The sequence below is a fragment of the Petaurus breviceps genome, unplaced genomic scaffold, assembly GCF_028583685.1.
Source record: "Petaurus breviceps papuanus isolate PSGF00001 unplaced genomic scaffold, PetGlider_PUasm1.0 490, whole genome shotgun sequence".
NCBI lineage: Eukaryota > Metazoa > Chordata > Mammalia > Diprotodontia > Petauridae > Petaurus > Petaurus breviceps.
The window spans coordinates 22,883,728-22,902,551 of record NW_027186352.1 but is presented as its reverse complement, the minus strand read 5'-3'; the positions used below and the strand labels follow the sequence as shown (position 1 = coordinate 22,902,551).

General features: G+C 41.3%; 2 protein-coding genes across 10 annotated transcripts in view; one reads left to right on the top strand and one right to left on the bottom strand.

Moving 5' to 3' along the window:
- CDK1 (cyclin dependent kinase 1) overlaps positions 1-11,994 on the bottom strand; it is a 470,854-nt gene extending 458,860 nt beyond the window's left edge. The window contains exon 1 of the mRNA XM_069101843.1: positions 11,985-11,994. The gene's annotated coding sequence lies outside the window, so the exon portion shown is untranslated. The remainder of the gene's footprint in view (positions 1-11,984) is intronic.
- Positions 1-18,824, top strand: part of ANK3 (ankyrin 3) — a 741,327-nt gene that overhangs the window by 397,140 nt on the left and 325,363 nt on the right. The gene's annotated exons all lie outside the window — the stretch shown is intronic.

Genomic DNA, 18,824 nt, shown 5'->3' with positions numbered 1-18,824 from the left:
AGGGAGGGAGGGAGGGAGGGAGGGAGAAGAAGGGAGAGAGAGGAAGAGGGAGAGAATTGTTCATTGCCCTGAGAAGTTAAATGTTACTCAGGGCTATACAGACCCTCTGTGGAAGAGGGAGGATTTGAACCCGTGACTTTCTGGGGCCAAGACTAGGTCCTCTACCTGCTAGCCCATGCTGCCTCTCAAAGCATCATACACACATATCTGCACATAGAAATGTGTTGTATATGTGCAAACATATTTTTTATTGCTATCATGTGTTAATACATTTAGGAATAATTCTCAGCTTCAGAGATTAAACCAAATGGTTTTTTGGTTAACCAGAAATCTATATTCAGTCACCTCATTCCCTAGTTAATGGAGCTTTTTTTTTTTAAATAAAGAAGCAATTTAGATTGATGCTATTTTAACATCCTGGTGTCATTAGATTGTAAGTTCCTTGAGGGTAGGAATCATATTCTTTTTTCCTGTCTTTGTATCTCCAGCTCTTAGTGTCTAGCACATAGAAGAAGCTGTTTAAATATTTACTGACCTGACTTCACTTAACCCTTGTGATAAGAAAAAGAAAATTATTATATACATAAAAACCCAACAGAGATGTTGATGTCACAGTAGAGCTTGTCTCTCAGCTTTCCTGGTGCCATAATATTATGTTCTTTCACTGATACTTTGCAATTTCAATGATTTCATGTGTAGAGATTTTGATTGACCCAAATTATAATCCCCTAATGCTTTTTCATCTTGGGAGATTCTCGTCCATGTTTTCCTCCAAGTCTTCCCTAACATGCTCAAGACCTTCCCCTGGTTCTTTTCGTCTCTAGGGGGTGCTGGTAACCTCTTGGACTGCCCATGTCTTGTCTCTTTATTCTCTGATCAGTCCAAATCTATTCTGGCTGCACAGATCTCCACTGGTATCCTCTTCTGACCACTCTTAATACGCATCATCTTTGAAAATGTGGCAGCCTCATGTGTAATTGATATAGTGTTTACCTTCTCAATGCATGTGGGGAAGGTGGGAAGGAGGAAATTTAAAAAGAATATTAGAAATAAGTTTTTAAAAAAGAAAATCTGAAAACCTGCTTATTTTCACCATGTGTCTTTCCATTGAATTATCAGTCATTTTTTTCAGGAGCATTCCCTACCACCCATAATTAATTTTTTTTCAAAGGAATATTAATTTTTATTTTTAAAATTAATTTGTTTGTTTACTTTTAGTTTACATGATTCAATTCCACGATTCCTTGAGTTTCACATTTTGTCCCCCTCCCTCCCCGAATTATCAGTCATTTTAATCCATTGGCAGTTATTCTACAACTGGTACCCCATGATTCACAAGCATTTAGTATCACAAGGGAGATGGTGTAGTGAAGGAAATAGCTGTACCCTGTATAGCCTGCTGGACCTGGAGTCAAGAAGATATGAGTGTGGATCTTACCTCAACTAGTAGTGTGATCCTGCTTGTCTCTGATGCTTTGTCAGCCTAGATTTCTTCATCTATATAATGAGAGTAATTTAGAACCTATCTCACAGGGTGGTTGTGTAGATCAAATGAATTAACATATGTCAAGTGTTTTTGCAAACTTTGAATGCTAGCTATTATTAATACTGATGACGTTGGTCTCCTCATCCAAATTGGAAAAACAGAGTGGACGAAAAATTATATTGCCAGATTATGTTATGTCTTTGGATAGCCATTCCATCAATTAGTCTATCAGGATGTTTAGCTTTTGCCAATACTACTGGTGGATGAGATCAGTGGATTAATTAATAGTTTTGGGTTGGTTCCTTATTCCTTATGTAGTTGGCCTCTCTGGGCCTTAGTTTCCATAGATGTCAAATGAAGGTGTTGTACATCTAAAGGATCTCAAGTCTTCTCCATCTTGAAAACTTACGAATCTAAGAAAAAACCCAAAAGTATGATTTAATAAAAACTGACAGATTGAAGATAGAGAGGATTAGGGCTAGGGAATAGTCCTGTGATCTTGCTGGTACAGAGAACTCTGAAATGAGGAAACTCTACAAGGCAGGTCAGTACCTTCTCCAAGAGCATTGAGGTTGTAACTTGCCCAAGGTTAAACAGCCAGTGTATGCCAAAGGCTGAACTTGAACATGTCTTTCTGGCTTTAGGACTGGATTTTTATCCAATAAATCACACTGAAGACAAAGATATTCAGATGTTTTTACTTTATATGGATGAAACTCAAAGGTATAAATCTTGGTCTATGTAGCAGGATGATAAAAGTAAATCTTGAAACACATGAATTGCCTTATTTTTTAGAGTTAGCCCAAGGCTAAGGGATGGTGGTTTCTGTTGCTTTTTCCCCCTTTCATCTATCTTATGAAGACCATTGATCCCATCTCTGGGGAAGTGCCAACTTCCCTCTCCTTTTAGGGATGGTTGACTGTGTCCTTGATTTCTGCTTATGACCTGATTCTCTCTCTTTCCCTTTGGATATTGCACTGTTAGATCTTTGTTTATTAGATATTAGTTTAAGCATCGTGTCTTTTTCTCATTCCTGAAAAGAAAGAGAATGGGTTAATAGCAGCAGGCCAACATCCCCCATTACATAAGTCAGAAGAATTTCAAAATCTACTTAAAAACGAAACAAATTCAACTTTGGTTGTATTTGTCTTCTTAAAGAGATTACCTGGAACCTTCTGCCCATATATGTAGTAGAATGCTTGGGATAGTATTCTCCTCTGCACGCTGCATGGTACAACTTAACTGATACACTTTCAGCCAACTACACTATCATCCCTAGACTTTGGCTCACACTGAGCCCTATGCCTTGAAATGCCCTTCCCTCAAATACTTTTTGAATTGTTGCCCATGATCTATGGGCAGAGAGCTGCAAGAGACACTGGAAAAGGTACAACATTTTGGTAAGGCGTGGCCCCTCCCTTCCCTCCACAAAGCTTATGGCCAAATAGGGAGATGAGATGCAGAGAAGACCATTATATAAATTACATAATAAGCACATTAAAAAGGTACAGAACAGAGTGTCTTGTGATGGCCAAGGGGAAATCATTCCTGACAGGAAGATCAAGAAATGCTTCATGGAGGAGGAGCCATTTACACTCGGTTGAACTTGAAAAGATAGGTGGTTTTGAAAATGCCTCCTGTGGAAAAGCTTTACGTGATTGCTCATGTATAAGCTGTGTCAGACTGCTGACCGTCTTAGGGAAGGGGGAGGGAAGGGAGGGAAGGAGGGAGGGAGGGAGAGAAGCGGGAACCCAAAAAGGCAACAATTGTTTTACATGTAATTGGGAAAAAATAATTGCAAATGTGCAACCTGAAAAAAGAAAAGAAAGAAAAGATAGTCAGTCAGTCATTGTTTTTAACCCCCTAAAGTCTTATTGGAATAAAAACACTTTTTTTAAAGACTAAATCTGGAGGATCCATTTAGTTTTCTTGAGAACAACAACCTGAAGGCAGTTTAATGAGACTGAAACCTGGCTCCAAAGGGTCCAACATTTTCAAGGCTGGTCCTGACATTCTGAAGAACCTTGTTTTTTTTCAAAGATTTTTTAAAAATTCAGCTCATTTCCCACATGACCATGTTAATAAGGAATTCCAGACTTGTGTGGAAGGTGTTATTCGTTCCACACAGGAGCTAAAGAGATCAGATGAGACATTTTGGTGCCATATAAAGGACAAAGGTTCACAAGTGAGAGACTTGGGTTCAGACGCTACTTCTGACTAGCTGTGAGACCTTGGGCAAGTCATAGAACTTCCCTGGGCCTCAGTTTTCTCATCTGTAAAATGAAGAGGTTGGACTAGATGGCTTCTCAGCCCCCTTTTTGCTTCTAGATCTCTTATCATGATCTGAAGTCAATTGTGAAGGTTCTAATTTAGCTCTGATATCTTGGTGCCTGGAGTCAGGAAGACCTGTGTTCAAATCCAGCCTTAGACACTTACTAGCTATGTGACCCTGAACAAATCACTTCACTCTATTTGCCTCAGTTTCCTCATCTATAAAATGAGCTGGAGAAGGAAAAGGCAAATCACTCCAGTATCTTTGCCAAGAAAATCCCAAAGAGTAGGACACAGCTGAAATGACTGAACAGCAACAAATTAACCCAAGCATTGTTTCCCCTTTAGGCAGCGTGGTGCAGTGGGTAGGTAGAGTGCTGGGTTGTATTCACATTTGCTGACTCTGTGACCATGGACTGTGCCTCAGTTTCCTCATCTATAAACAAATGATAATCATCGCAGCACTGAAACTCACAGGCACTGATTGGGGGTTCAAATGAGATAATATGGGTAAAGTGCTTTGAATAAGATTTTCTGTATCGGTTATGGTATCCTGGCCACCCCCCCCCCCCCCCGCCACCTGTTAATGACAGTCTTCTTGTGTTATGGTTATGCCTCGTCTCCTTTACTGGTAAAGTACGATTCCAGTAGTGTGTGAACAGGGAGGTTGTTTTTTGCCTGGAGGTCCTGGCAGGACAGAAGCCTGCACCTCCTCAGCTCCTGCTGCTAATTGGCTGGATCACTTGTAAACACTTTGAAGGCAGGGGCTGTGTATCTTTACTCACCAGGTTCTGTATTTGAAAGGCTCTGGGGGCTGGTGAATTGGGTTGGTCTGAATGAATCACTCTCAGCTGGCAGGTGCTCCTTAAAATCCTCATGTCCTAATTATTTATGTCACATGAACTTTTGACTTGAGGGTTTTCAAAACAATTCATTGCGAACTGGATAAACAAAACAAATACAGCATTCTTTACATTCTGAAACTTTCTCCAAGTCCAGAGACAGAAGTGTCTTATCTTGTGAGTTGACGGTCTGGTTTTCTTCACCTCTGAAGTATGAAATGGGATGGAATGAGGGAGGGGGGAGACTTTGTAGATCTTTGCAGGAAAACTTTTATTTCATTCTCCTGGAGCGAAAAATATGTTAAATATGTTTAAATCCCCAGATATTCTTTTATTTCTTTTTTCCGTGTTTTTTGAAGTAAAGAAACAGTAGCAGTTTAAGAAGTAGGATGATAATAACATCAATAACACTAACAAGCGTAATGCTTAAAGTTTTGTCAAATGCTTTACATATATTGTCTCATATGTTCTTCACAGCAGCCCTGGGATATAGGTGCTGAGGAAAACTGAGACAGAGATCAAGGGACTTACCCAGTCATACAGTTATAAATCTGGACTTGAACTCAGTTCCTCCTGATTCACAGGCCAGCACTCTTTTCTCAATGACACTTAGATGCTATTCTTGTTCACTTTTTACTCCCTAACTCAGATCCTGTTTGCTTCTAAATGGGTTCTTACCTGTTTTTATTCAGGGACCTCTCAGGCAGTCTGGTGACGGCTATGGATCCCTTCTCACAATGATGTTTATTATCTCTACTCATAATGGAAGGAAATGCTAAATTTCAGTGAGAGGTTAATGAGAATAGAGACATAGATTTTTTTTCTCCCATCCACTTTCATGGACCACTGAACTCTATCCATTCCTTGTGGGAGTCCATGGTCTCTGGGTTTAAAAACCCCTGATTAAAGCTTTCAGCCTGGGTTTGAGGTCATTCAAGTAGACTTGAATTGACTAAATTAGGGAGATGCAAAGAAACAACCTGGAGTGAGGAGAAGGGCAGTGATCTCTCGTCTAAGGGCTGGGGCTAAAGGAAACTGCATCCTTCCTACTGGGAATGTGATGGAAGACAGCTCCAGGCTGGTGTTTAGCCATTTTCTTCAATTATGTTCAACGTTAAAATGTTGGGCAATGTTCAGTCTCCTTCCCTGAAGTAATCATTGCTTGTAGAAATGCTCTCTCTCTCTCTCTCTCTCTCTCTCTCTCTCTCTCTCTCTCTCTCTGTCCCTCCCTGCCTCCTCTTTCTTTCTCCCTCCCTCTCCCCACCTCTCTTTCACACACACACACACACACACACACACACACACACTGATAAATTCTGAGGTATAAACTTGTCTTAGAGTGAGCTAATTTTGACTGAATTTTCTCACTTAAAAATTGGGGGGATATTTGATGAAACAAACACCAGTGGGAACCTATCAACATCCCTGAGGCAATCTGCCATTTAACCTTCCCTGATAAGAAAGGACAGAGCCTTCAGAAGAATCTTTGCCATGTTTCTCAAAATCGAGCTTTAGAAATGTCCGTTTTGTTGAATTATTTCATTATAATTTAGTTTCCCTACCACCAGGGGTGGGGAGGAGGAGGCAGCAAGGGAGGACTGATGATGACACCTTGACAATGTCAGTTTGTTAACACATTTAGATTTTAGATCATTATATAAGAAAGTAAGACTGACATTTCTGCTTTATTTTATTGCAAATAAATATTACCAAGGAATAAGTTAGGCTGTAGTCCTTAGAGGGAGCTATGACTCTGTCCAAATGATGTGTGTCCAGACATTAATACACAAAGGAACACCAGTCAGTTCTGTAGCCATGGGGCAGCTATTTAAACCCTCTGAACCTCAATTTCTCTATATGAAAATAGGATTGCTAATATAGCCCAAAACATCTTAGTAAATGTTTATTGACTAAGAGATATCATTTACCTACTTCCAGGTAGATAAATAAAAATCATTATTATTCCACAAAGATAGTATTATAAGGGGGAAGATCAATTGATCTGGAGTCAAAAGAACTGGGTTCAAATTCCAACACCAATACTTACTATGAAATCAAAGACCCGTATTTAACTTCTCCAGTCAACAGTTTCTTCACCTGTAAAATAGAGATGATAATAATTGTGCCACATTCTTAAACGTGTTGTTGTAAGGAAAGTACTTTGTTGATCTGAAAGTACTTCAGAAATATGAGTTATTATTAGTATTAACAACAACAATAGTAACTTATGAAATCAACTGGCTTGAAAAGGGAAGTTTTCCATTTGATGATGGTAGACTAGGATAAAACAGGCCAATACAAAGTAATACAAACCTACACATCTTGTTATAATTCTTACTGTTAACCTTAGTCAATCTGTTAGTCAATAAACATTCAATAATCACTTACTGTGTTCCAGGCATTGTGGTAAGTATTGGGAAGACAAAAAGAGGCAAAAGACATTCTTTGCGTTCAAGGGCCTTACAATCTATTGGGGGGGGGGGGAACAACAAGCAAACAAATACATACTATAGGTTATGCATGCATACATATTATACATATATGCAAATACATACTATGTACTATCTACATGCTGTATATAGGACAAATAGAAAATCATTAACAAAGGGAAGGCACTAGAATTAAGAGGAGTTGGGAAAGGCTTCCTGTAGCAGATGGGATTTTATCTGGGACTTAAAGAAAGCCCCACAGGGTATTGAAGGAAATATTAACATATATATGGAAATCCCCAAATTTGGGGACTAAAGTTGGAATAGAAAATAATACTGTGAATCTGACCCTTTATTCCTTGAGGAAGGTATAAGAATGACTTGGAGGCTGACAGATAATGCAACCAGGGTGTGGATAGGGGGAGGCTATATGGAGGGAATCTCAAAGGAGAAGTTACTGAAGAGGGCAGTGGAAGGGGGCAATGAGAAATAAAGAAGGATGCTGCCTCCTCTTGACTATGGGGGTGGGGAGGTGGGCTGGAGAGGAGTGAAATGAGGTCTATTCAAACCTTGAAAGAGTGACCAGGGATTCAGTGTCTTCTAGAGGGAGATCAGCCAATCAAAGATCGTTTCTTTAGTTACAGCTGTGGGTCACTGCTGTTCTGCCTTCAAGGGACTTCTCTTTCATGAAAGAATGTGATGCCCACCTGGAAGGCGGCTGGTTAACCTTTGTCTTTATTGCCCCAATCGCTCAGCATTTTGCTTGGCACATTGACATTAAATGCTTGCTGGCTGACTATCAGTAAGACAGGGGTCCCAGGGAGCACAGTGGAAGGGGTGCTAAGAGCTAGCAAGGGTCTTGGGAAGGGTGGGGCTGAGGTGGATGGGAATAAGGAAGGGGAAATATTAGCAGGGGATGGGAGATTTTACTTAGGCAACCCAGAATTCTGAATCACAGGGAGTCAGGGTGGCAGAAGTTTGCTCTCCGTGGGAGAGAAAATGGTCACACCCTTCCCCAGAAGCAGTGACAGCTCTGCCCGTGCCTTCACTGGGCTGATGACTTCAGTCTTTTCCATTTTCACTGGCTGAAGTTTTCTTTTTCATGGGAACAGTTCAATTCGAAATTTCTCTTGCTCGTAGTTTTTACATGCCTTGTAGTGAAGCTATTTTATTATTGAGATGTCACGGAAGCAGGTAAAGAAATAATCCATCTTGAGGGCTGTGCTGCTGACTCTCCAGATTTTCTCTACACTGTCCCTCGCACTGAGAATCTTCCTCTAGCTCTCTCCTGGCTTTTCAGCTTCCTTTTTATATTGTCTACCCCCACCCCCACCCCTGCTACTGGCATGTAAGCTTCTTAAAGACAGTCTGTCTTTCTGCTTGGATCTCTATTTCCAGTGCCTGGCACATATTAAGAGTTTAATAAATGTTTGTTGGCTAATTTGTTGATTTGGTTTACTTCCTCCAGTCATAGAATCTCAGAGTTGGAAGGCACATCAAAGGTCATCTGGTCCAACCCAGACCTGAACGAGAATCCCCACCAGTTGGTCCTCTAGCCTCAGCTTGAAGACCGTTAGTACCCAGGACCTCCCTTTTTCTCAGGCGTCCCATTCCACTGTGGGACAACTACATGATGGATAAAAACTGCTCTGTTTTTGAGAAGTGCCAGGATACAGTGAACAGATCATGGGGCTTAGAGTCAGAAAAATCTCATTCAAATCCTGCCTCAGACTCTTATTAGCTGTGTGATCCTGGGCAATTCACTTAACCTTTCTATCCTTACCTCAGTTTGCCCATCTGTAAAATGAGGGAATTGGACTCCAAGGTCCCTTCTAGTTCTAAATTTCTGATACAGAATTGTCCTATTCAATCAGTGGGTCTTCATGTAACATTCATGGCTAGATCCTAAGAGCATCTTTCTACCCTCCACCCCCTGCTTTTCCTTGAAGCAAAAAAGGCACATGGCCCTTGTGTGTAGGGTGGGGAGAGGACTTCACAGCCTTCAATCTTATTTTTACTCTCATTAAACAAGTTCGATCATGCTCAGTGGTCAAGTCCAGCTGCTCATAAAATGCCGAAGTATGACTAAAACATGGAGCTTTTACTAGGTTTTGAAAGATCACACACAATGCTTTGGCCAGAACAATGCCATGCTTCCATTACATCATGGATCTGCACGTGAGTCTGGAGATGCATCAGCCATGCACAGCTCTCATGCCTATTCATAGCCCTTGGTAATTACGAGGTCAACCCTTCCCAAAGTGGGGTGATGAGGCAAGGGGTAATCAGAAGCCTTGAGGTTAGCCCTGCTGGAGAGCTGTTTCTTGGAGGGGTTCTGAGAATCAAGGAGGGAAAGTGTGTGAGGGAAGAGAACAAATTTCCTGGGTCCAGTTCCCATTGTGGAATTTCACAAGTAAAGTCTTTTAGACCAGTGGGGTTCAAATCCTACCTCTGATATAAGTTATTTAATCCCTCATTGCTTCAGGCAATTCTATTCTAAGCCTATGAATTACAGAGAAGATGCCAACCTGTGGTAGTAAAGGGTGTTCCTGGGAATTCCTCAAACCAGTGTAAATGCAGGTTCAGTCCCTATTCCTATCCCAACTGACCTTCCTTCCTCACTGCAACACACATAATGATCCCCCTATAACTAAGTAAATGGTCTTTAGGAGGTACCATGGCCACAAAGTTCACCTTTATGGAGCCAATCTGGTGATGAAACCCAACTGAACAGGACTGGTCTTCGAACTGGAACATGCTCCTAAATCTTGGTAGAATCTATCAGAACTTGTGCTCCACAGGCAAGGTCTTTGAGAACTCACTGTCTTTGTCATGATATAATGACACATTGAAGCATCAAAGTAGGACCTTAATAGAGGTTTTGGACATATTTTCCTCCTCCTTGTGATTTTATCTGTGGAGAATTTCTGGTGTGGAAACTCCCTCCTCTAATGAAGAATAGCAACACATTTTTTACATTTAATTTTTATTTTTTCTCAATTACATCCAAGCAAATATTTTTAACTTTCATTTAAAAAATTTTGAGTTACAAATTCTTTCCCTCCCTCTCTCCTTTTACCCTTCCTAGAGAAGAGAAGATGAGCAATTTGTTATAGATTATACATGTGCAATCATACAAAACATATTTCCATATTAGTCATATTGCAAAAGAAAACAGAGACCAAAAAGAGAAAGGAAAAAAATAAAGTAAAAAATGCTATGCTTTGATCTACATTCAAACTCTATCAGGTCTTTCTCTGGAGAGAGAAAGCATTTTTTTTTATCCAGAGTCCTTTGGAATTGTTTTGGATCATTGTATAACTGAAAAGAGTTAAGTCACTCCCAGTTGATCATTGTACAAAATTGCTGATAGTGTGCTGATGTTCTCCTGGTTCTGCCCACTTCTAACATATGGTCTAGGCTCATATATTTAGAACAGAAAAGGACCTTGGAGGACAAAGCATCTTACTCTTTCATTTTATGGATAAAGATACAAGCATCCAGAAAGTTTGAATGAAGTCACGCACATAAGTGACAAGGCTAGAATTGGAACCCAAGACATCTAAATCCAAATCCAGGACTCCTTCCCCACTGCTTCCCTTGGATTGTGGGGAGCTGCTAGATCAGAAAGTCAGAATGTCAAACACAAGTGACTGCAGAGGTCATCTGCTTCAGCCTAGAGATGAAGAAATTGAGGATCAGAGAGGTCAGCGGTCTGCCCCAGGTCAGACTAGAAGCAAGCATCAGAGGCGGGATCTGAAGCCTAATGTGGCCTCATATGGTGCCACAGTGGGACAGAGCCAGGTCTTCCTGATTCCACTCCACTCCTCAGCCACTCGGTACAATTTCATTTGCTGACATAATCACAGATCTGGACATATATTTGTATATACGTGTACGTTTACCTGCTCAGATGATTTACAAAGTGCTTTCCTTGCACCAGCATGGTAAAGAAGATGGTGCAAATATTACCATCTCTATTCTGCATTTATCAATCAAAACCCATCTATTAGGTACTTACTGTGGGCCAGACACTGGCAAAGTGTTAGAGATATAAAGATCTAACCCTTTACATGGTTGTTGTGAGGATCTGATGAGATAGTGTCTGAAGTGCTTTGTAAACTTTAAAGGATCACTTGTCATTTATACCATTATCATCATTATTAGGCCCATACTTACCAAGTATTTGCTGTGTGCTAGATTGGGAGATCCTTGAGGACAAAGACTGTCTTTAGCCTGTTTTTTGTATTTCCTGAATTCAAATTCACAATATTTTTAAAATTCACTTGTGAGACCCTTTAATGAGTTTGTGGCACGTCTGCAAGTTGACATCTGCTCTTTCAGTTGACTGACTTGGGCTAAAAACCAACTCTGAACATTGCTGAGAAGCAGCTTCCATTACAGCAGACTCATGGTCACTGCCATACCTAGCCAGCTGTGCCCTTGTCAACTTGTGTCTTCCTGGGGCCACCTGTTTACTTTTCCTTCTACAGGCTGGATCCTAAAACAGCTGCCTCCTGCCTTTCTCCATCACAAACCCCTCTTTCAACTTAGATTTTCCCCAGTCTCTTGTCAGATTTCCCTAGAGCCCTTTATCAGCTATAAGCATTTATTAAGCATTCTTTATGTAACAGGCATTGCACACATTATATGGATCTCACCTTTGGGTTCATGACAGTCTACCTTCTACCTTTATTAGGACCACAGAACTATTGATTTTTAAATCTGCTTTTTAAAAATCAGAATTACATATTTAGAGCTAGAAGGAACCTTGGGGGTCATCTAGCCCATCTCCCTCATTTTACAGATAAACTGAGGCACAGAAAGTTTAAAGATCATACAGATAGCAGTGCCACGACATCCTTGTCTAAATCTTAGATTCTTTCCCCTGACTCTCCCTTCTTGCAGGCAGAGACTGCTGTTTCTCCCTTTCTGTCCTCAGAGGCTGGCATAGTGCCCCATGTACATTAGGTGTTTAATGAACACTGGTACAGGTGAATTGGCTTTGTTGATCATGATATGGTCTAGCTGGACTTTAACCATCCAGAAGTGCATAAAATCCTAGAGTTTTTTGCGGGTTTTTTAAAAGTAAAGATGACTAACTAACATATAAATAATATGTGAGTCTTTATTTTTTTCCCTCCCCTTCTGCATCCAAAGGAAAGACCTTCCTGAATGCTTCAGCCCTTCTATCGGCCAGTCTGTGGTAGCTTCCACTCAAATGAATAATTCTGTTTCTGGCAGTTCTATGTCAAGGCAGATTTAAATACAGCAGATGCAGTTTCTGGACGCCTGCCATTGGCACATCTGAGGAACTATTTACTAGTTATAGTTATTGGCAGATTTGTGGGGAGTGGGACAGAGAGAAGCAAGGACTTCCCCCCTTTTTATTATTTTCCACCCCCTGTCCTCAGCCCACAGGCTCGGAGGCTACCACCCATCCTTCTTAGGGCTTCTCTCCATTCTCTTTATAACTATGGAGTTTTTCATTTGGGGAGAGATGTTAGCCTGCTGGCTTCTTTATGCACATCCTGCTTGTTTTTACTAGGGAAATCGTCAAGGCAATATGATTATTGTCTGATTTTTCTGGAATTCGACTTAGGGAGATTTTCTCAGTGGAAACCCATTAGGCAGCTTAAGCAGAAATATTACCCTGGACTGGGGCCAGGCCAGGGGCAACTAGAAGCATCATCAAGGTATTAAGTAACTGAAAGAAGACCTGAGTTCAAATCCCAGCTCTGCCATTTCCTACCTGTGACCTTGGGCAAATCGCTCCCAATTCTCCAAGCCTCCAGTTCTCATCTATGAAGTTAGAAGGTTGGGCTGAGCCATCTTGTAGAAGCCTTCTAGTTCTGGCTACATTCGATGGAAATCTTTGGCCTAATGGCTCGCTCTAAGATTCCTTTCCATCTCTTCTCTCTAGGTCTTGTACATGCATAACCCTTTGTGTGTTGACTCCTCCATTAGAATCTGACCTGAATATTTGGTCCTTTCTTTGTATCTCCAGTACTTAATACAGTGTCTAGCAGAGAGCAAGAACTTAACAAATAATTATTGACTGACTGACTGATAGCATCATCAGACGTGAGAGACCTGCCAAGTGCAAGATAGATTGGCCTCTTTCTGCTTGGTCAGAGGGAATGGAAATAGGAGCAAAGGATGGAAATTGGGGAGGGGCAGATATAATAATAACAAAACCAATAATAATTCTTAGTAACTCCTATTCACATAGCGCTTTAAGATTTAGAGTCCTTTCCTCCCTACATACCCAAGAGACTTAGCGTTACTACAAAGGAAATCCTCCCAGCCACAAGAGCTCTCCAGGCACAGAACAACCCCCTTTGACCAGTAGCAAGTTCCCTATCCCTGGAAATCTCAGGCAAAGGCCAGATGACTTCTTGAGCGTGTCAGAGAAGGGAGTCTTCTTTGGGTAGGACTTGGACAAGGCAGCTACTGAGGCCCTTCCAACTCTTAATTTCTCTGATTCTATGAAAGCAAAGCCCAGACAAAGTGATTCACGCAAGGTCAAACAAGAAATAAGTAACTTAGGCAGGTTTTGCCCCCAGGTCTTGCCATGGCTCCATGCTTCCTGGGGATCCCCCTGTTAAAGGTCCATGCACTTCAAATTCCAATATAATTGATAGAACTGGGCACAAAAGTCACTCTTGTTGCTGTTGTTTTAAACAAACATTGAGAAAGTCAATGTAAATCTCTCGTTTTCTCTGCCTAGTTGTTGTGAGAATCAAATGAGATAACATGTAAATAGCTTTAAAAACCAGGAAGAACCATATAAATGCCATTTATATCATTAAAGTTTAGAGACCACATTTCCTGTTGACTTTTGGGTGAGATGACACATAAACGCTATGTAGCTGATTGTCGTTCCAGTTGATTTAGTTATATGCTATTACATAGGAGCTAGGGGAGGGAAAGGAATAAGCAAGGAGAACGCTTCTAATGATGGATATCCTCTCCTCAGTCTGTCTCTTCTTCTGTAGAAGCTGGAAGGATAGTGCCCTATAGATTATAAGCTTCCTGAGGAGAAGGCTACATTCATGTTTAGCTTTGAATCTCCAATGACAAACTCATTGCATTGCACATAGTAAGCATTTGAGAGACATGCGATGTTTGGAATTAAATTCCAGCTCCTTTGACCATTGTCCATGGAGGTTCATGTCCTGACAAGGAGCTTCTGGTCAAGCCCACGTCTTTTGATTCCACATACAATACTCTTTCCTTTCCCCGGTCCTGTCATATTTGGTGATGGCCTTTCCTGCCAGAGAGGTAGCTTGGTCTCTTGCAGCTCCAAATTACAGATCCTATGACTGTCACAAAGCACTTTATGTGGTACCTGCTATTATATATTGTAGACACTCTTATGTATCAGCATTATCTGTCTTAGCTCTGTATCAGGCTATAAGCTCCATAAATTCAAGGTTTAGGTGGGACTTATCTTTTTAATACCCCTCATGCCTAACATAGTATTCTTCATGCAGAAAATGTTTATTAGTATTGTGATCATGTGAGGAAACACTGAATGGATGTCAGCATTCATCTCTCTCTCTCTCTTTCTCTCTCTATCATCTATCTGTATCTGTCTGTCTGTCTATATGTCTACATGTTCATCTCACTAGCTAGCTGGAAGTCTGTCTGTCTATCTGTATGTCTGTCTGTCTTTCTGTAAAATAAGGAAGTTGTTCCCTAAGGGAATCTTCTCCAGGGTCAACATTCTCTGATTCTGGGTTAACACTAACAGCAATAACAACAACAACTTAATTTATGTAGCATCTTAAAATTTACAAAGCACCTTCTTCAGGATTGTCCTGTCAAGCTGTATCATGTCCAACTGTGACAATGGTATTAGGACCCTCCTTTCATAGACAAGGCAGCCACATGAATTGCCCAGAGCTCTGGACCTACTAAGAGACAGACCAAGGGTTTGAAGCGAAGCCATCTCTCTCCAAATTTGGTATTTTGTCCACCATTCCAAATCTGTCATCATATAAGCTCTATGTAGAAATTATTTGTTTGTCTGTATTGGCCATCGACATTCATTCCTTCACAAAATCCCTCATTTTGTTTCTGATGAGAACGCAAGGCCATTTCTGAGCTACTGGCCAGCTTGGCAGCACACAGCGTCTTTGTCCCATGGCTCTGGTCCTTGACGAAACCCTACAATGAACCCGGGTCATGGACTTCAGCATCTCACAGAGAATGATCTTATTTCCAATGTGTTTATGTGAATTCATGAGATCAGGAGTTGAGCCAAAGGGTAAAGATCAAGTGATAAAGGAAAGGCTGGATGAACACCATGCTATACTTGCTAGAATGTCCTCAGCTCGCAGCCCCAGAATCCCAAGGCTGGAAGGGGCCACAGAGGATGCCCTCTACAGTGTCCCAAACTAGGGGCTGCCCAGCTTTTGCTCCAAAACATGAGGAGGGCCTTACGGGACCTTACAGCTGCTGCCATTCCGAGAGCTGTCAGCTCCACACTTGTATTTTCGATTTTTCTTGTTCCACTGGCTTAGCTTAAGGCCTCATGTTAACTCCATTTAATCTGTACAGTCTCAGGGCTTCCTTAAGTGCCATTCAATGCCAGAGGGGACAGAAATGCTGCCACAGAGCAGGGATGTGTGGATGTCTGGCCAGCATGGGCAGAGCTTCAGGATCTCAGCTGTCCATAGAAATTGAATTCTAACTTTGTTGGTTGGGAGTTAAAAAAAAGGTACTCAGTCCTTTTTCAACAAATGTTTATCGAGAACTTATTTAAGTGATGATGCCTGGCCATGTAGGATACAGTGACATGGTTCTATCTGTTCTCCTCTTAGATTATATGCTCCATGAGGGCAGGAACCTTGTCCTAGTCAATCAGTCAACTTTTTAAATGCCTACTTTTTCCCAGACCTGTGTAAAAAATGAGATAGTCCTTATCCTTAGTGAGCTTATACTTTATTGGAGGAGACAGGTAGGGTTCACAGACATAGCTATGAAATTGGCATTAGCCATCAGCTAGTCCAATCCACTAAATTTACTGATAAGGAAACTGAGGCCTATAAATGCTTAGTGATTTTCCCAAGGTCCACACAGGGAGTGAGTGGCAGAGCTGAGATTTGAACCCACGTCTCTGACTCAAAATACAAAGTTCTTTCCTAGGTACTTCTACTTATTGCCTCCTAGGTACTCAGATAAATATATAACAAACACGTACAAAATCACGTTTTTAAAATCAATACTTGCCATGTCCCCTGGGCCCTACCACACTGCATGCAACAAGCACTATATAAACATTTATTGACTTGAAGCAAATTGAATGGAAAAAAAATCTCCTAAAAAGATGAGATGAGGTGTTCACTTTTTTTTGTTTATTTGTTTCTTTAGTTGTGTCTGAATCTTCATGACCCCATTTGGGTTTGGGTTTTTTTTTTTTTGGCAAAGATATTAAAGGGGTTTGCCATTTCTTTCTCCAACTCATTTCACAGATGAGGGAACTGAGGCAAACAGGGTGAAGTAACTTGTCCAGGGTCACACAGCTAGTAAGTGCCTGAACCTGGATTTGAACTCAGTCTTCTTGGCTTCAGCCCCAGAACACTATGCACTGTGGCACCTCTTAGCTGCCCCATGTCAATTGAGCTTTAGAAAGCTCTTACCTTTTTTTACAATAATCCTGGGAGGCAGGTGGTCTAAGTGGTAATATCCCCCTTTTAGAAAGGAGGAAGCTGAGGCTTTGGGAAAGTGACTTGGCTAGCATCATTCAGCAAGCTCTGAAGTGCCATAGAAAGAATTGGAACCTAGGGCTTCTGGTTCTAAAAGGAAGGCTTTTCGTACTCCCTCCTCTACTTCCATCACATGGCATTGTGTGAGGAGGGCAGAGAGGAAGCAAGTTATCATCATTATTATGATTTATTATATAAAACACAGACCTCACTCTCAGGTAGCTTATGATTTGGATCAGCAGTTTCCCAAGTGTGCTCTAGGGATCTCCAAGGGTCCCCACGACCCTTACAGGAGTTCAGGAAGTCAGAACCATTTTCATAATGATAAGGCAGTTTAATCTAAACTGCCAGCACTGTAGTTAAATATCAATAGATATAATCCACATAAACAAAAGCTCTCGGGGGAAGGACCCTCAATATTTTCTTCAGATTGTAAAGGACTACTGTGATCTCAAAATTTGAGAGCCACTGGTTGAAACTAACCCCTGTGAAACAATGAGAGAGTGATCTTCAGAGAGAGCTGGGGAGTTTTCATTCCTGCTTCCTGGGCCGAGGGGTCCAGGTTCTTAGGGTAGGGAGTTTGCCTTTTGGTCTGTACTGCTGAAAGACTGTGACCTCTGCTGGAAGGTGAATGAGGTAGATGGGGAGGACTTAGGGGGACTTGGGAGCAACCAAAGAGGAAAAAAAGCCTGTCTAGGGGCAGAGCATTCAGTACCCCATAAATTCCAGACCCCCCAAGCAAAGTGCTAGTTGTCCCAACATACTGACAGTTCTGACAATCCAGAGTGGTTTAAATTCCAGCTCAAAGTAACACCTGGGGTTAGACCAGAATAAAATTATAGGTATTCAGAGAAAGGGGAAATCTCCTGGGTCAGACTAGACAGGGAAGGCAGTAATGCTATGTTTGGGGTAATAATATGAATTCAACCACCATCATTTTTTTGTGCAAAAAATGTGATCTGTTATTAAATTTGACTGTGACCCTGCTGGCCCAGGCCAGGGGGTATATCTCCTGGTTCTGGACCAACTCCTGGCCTTCCTTATCTAATAACAACAATAGCTACTGCCATTATTTATATTATATCGGAGAGTTTATGAAGTATCTTCACATTCATTCACCTAGTTTCATTCTCCCAGAACCCTGAGAATTGGGTAAGACAAATGTTATTGTCCCCATTTAGGGGAAGAGAAAGTTGAGATTCAAAGAGGAGCCATAGCTTGCCCAGGGTCACTGTACCAGTCACTCTTTGGCTTTTAGTATAAATGTTGACAGAAAGGGCTGGGTGCAGAGAAATGAGAGATTGAGAGCTCCTCTGAAAGCTTTCTCCTGCACTCGAGTCCAAATGGGCAAATCTCAAATGTGGTCTGGAGCAGAGGTAAGTAGGGAAAGCACAACACCACTGCCCTTCAGCACATTATACCGTAGAGGGAAATCATTAGACATGAGGCTTAACTGGTTGGTTTGTCAGGAATGCTAGTTTAGAATTCACATTTCCTGTTGTCTTCCTCAGCTTGTCTTTTTGCTCTTTAAATAAATACAGCCACGGTTCATCATAATTTTTTAAAAGTAACGTATTTAATTTACTGTTTCACTAGAACCCTGGGGTGTGTGCAGAAATCTTCCCTTGGCATTACTTGGCATCACATATGCTGAGCCAGCATTCTGTATTGTAGGCAGAGCAGGGAGACAGAGGAACAAAATGGAGCCGATTAACAAGGAAGCGTCGTTGCTGGAGAAAGCCACAACAGGAGTTAAAATTGCAAAACCTCCCAGCCCTCAGAGAAAGTCAAGAGTCTTTTCTCTGGCATGACATGGATGCTAGCTTTGGGGTTTTGTTTTTCATATGCCTGCATGATATCTGTCTGCCCAGTTCTCCTCTCTATCTTTCAACCTTAATCAAACATGGAATTTTTGTTTGTGACTCACACAATGAATCAGGTTGTCAGTATATGACTGTGGATATTTTCATGGCCACTTGATGAAAAATGAATGAGATACCTCCCAGCATCATATAGCATTGAGGCCCTTTCAGGGGAGAGGGAGAGGGAGAGAGAAAGGAAGAGAGAGGGAGAGAGAGAGAGA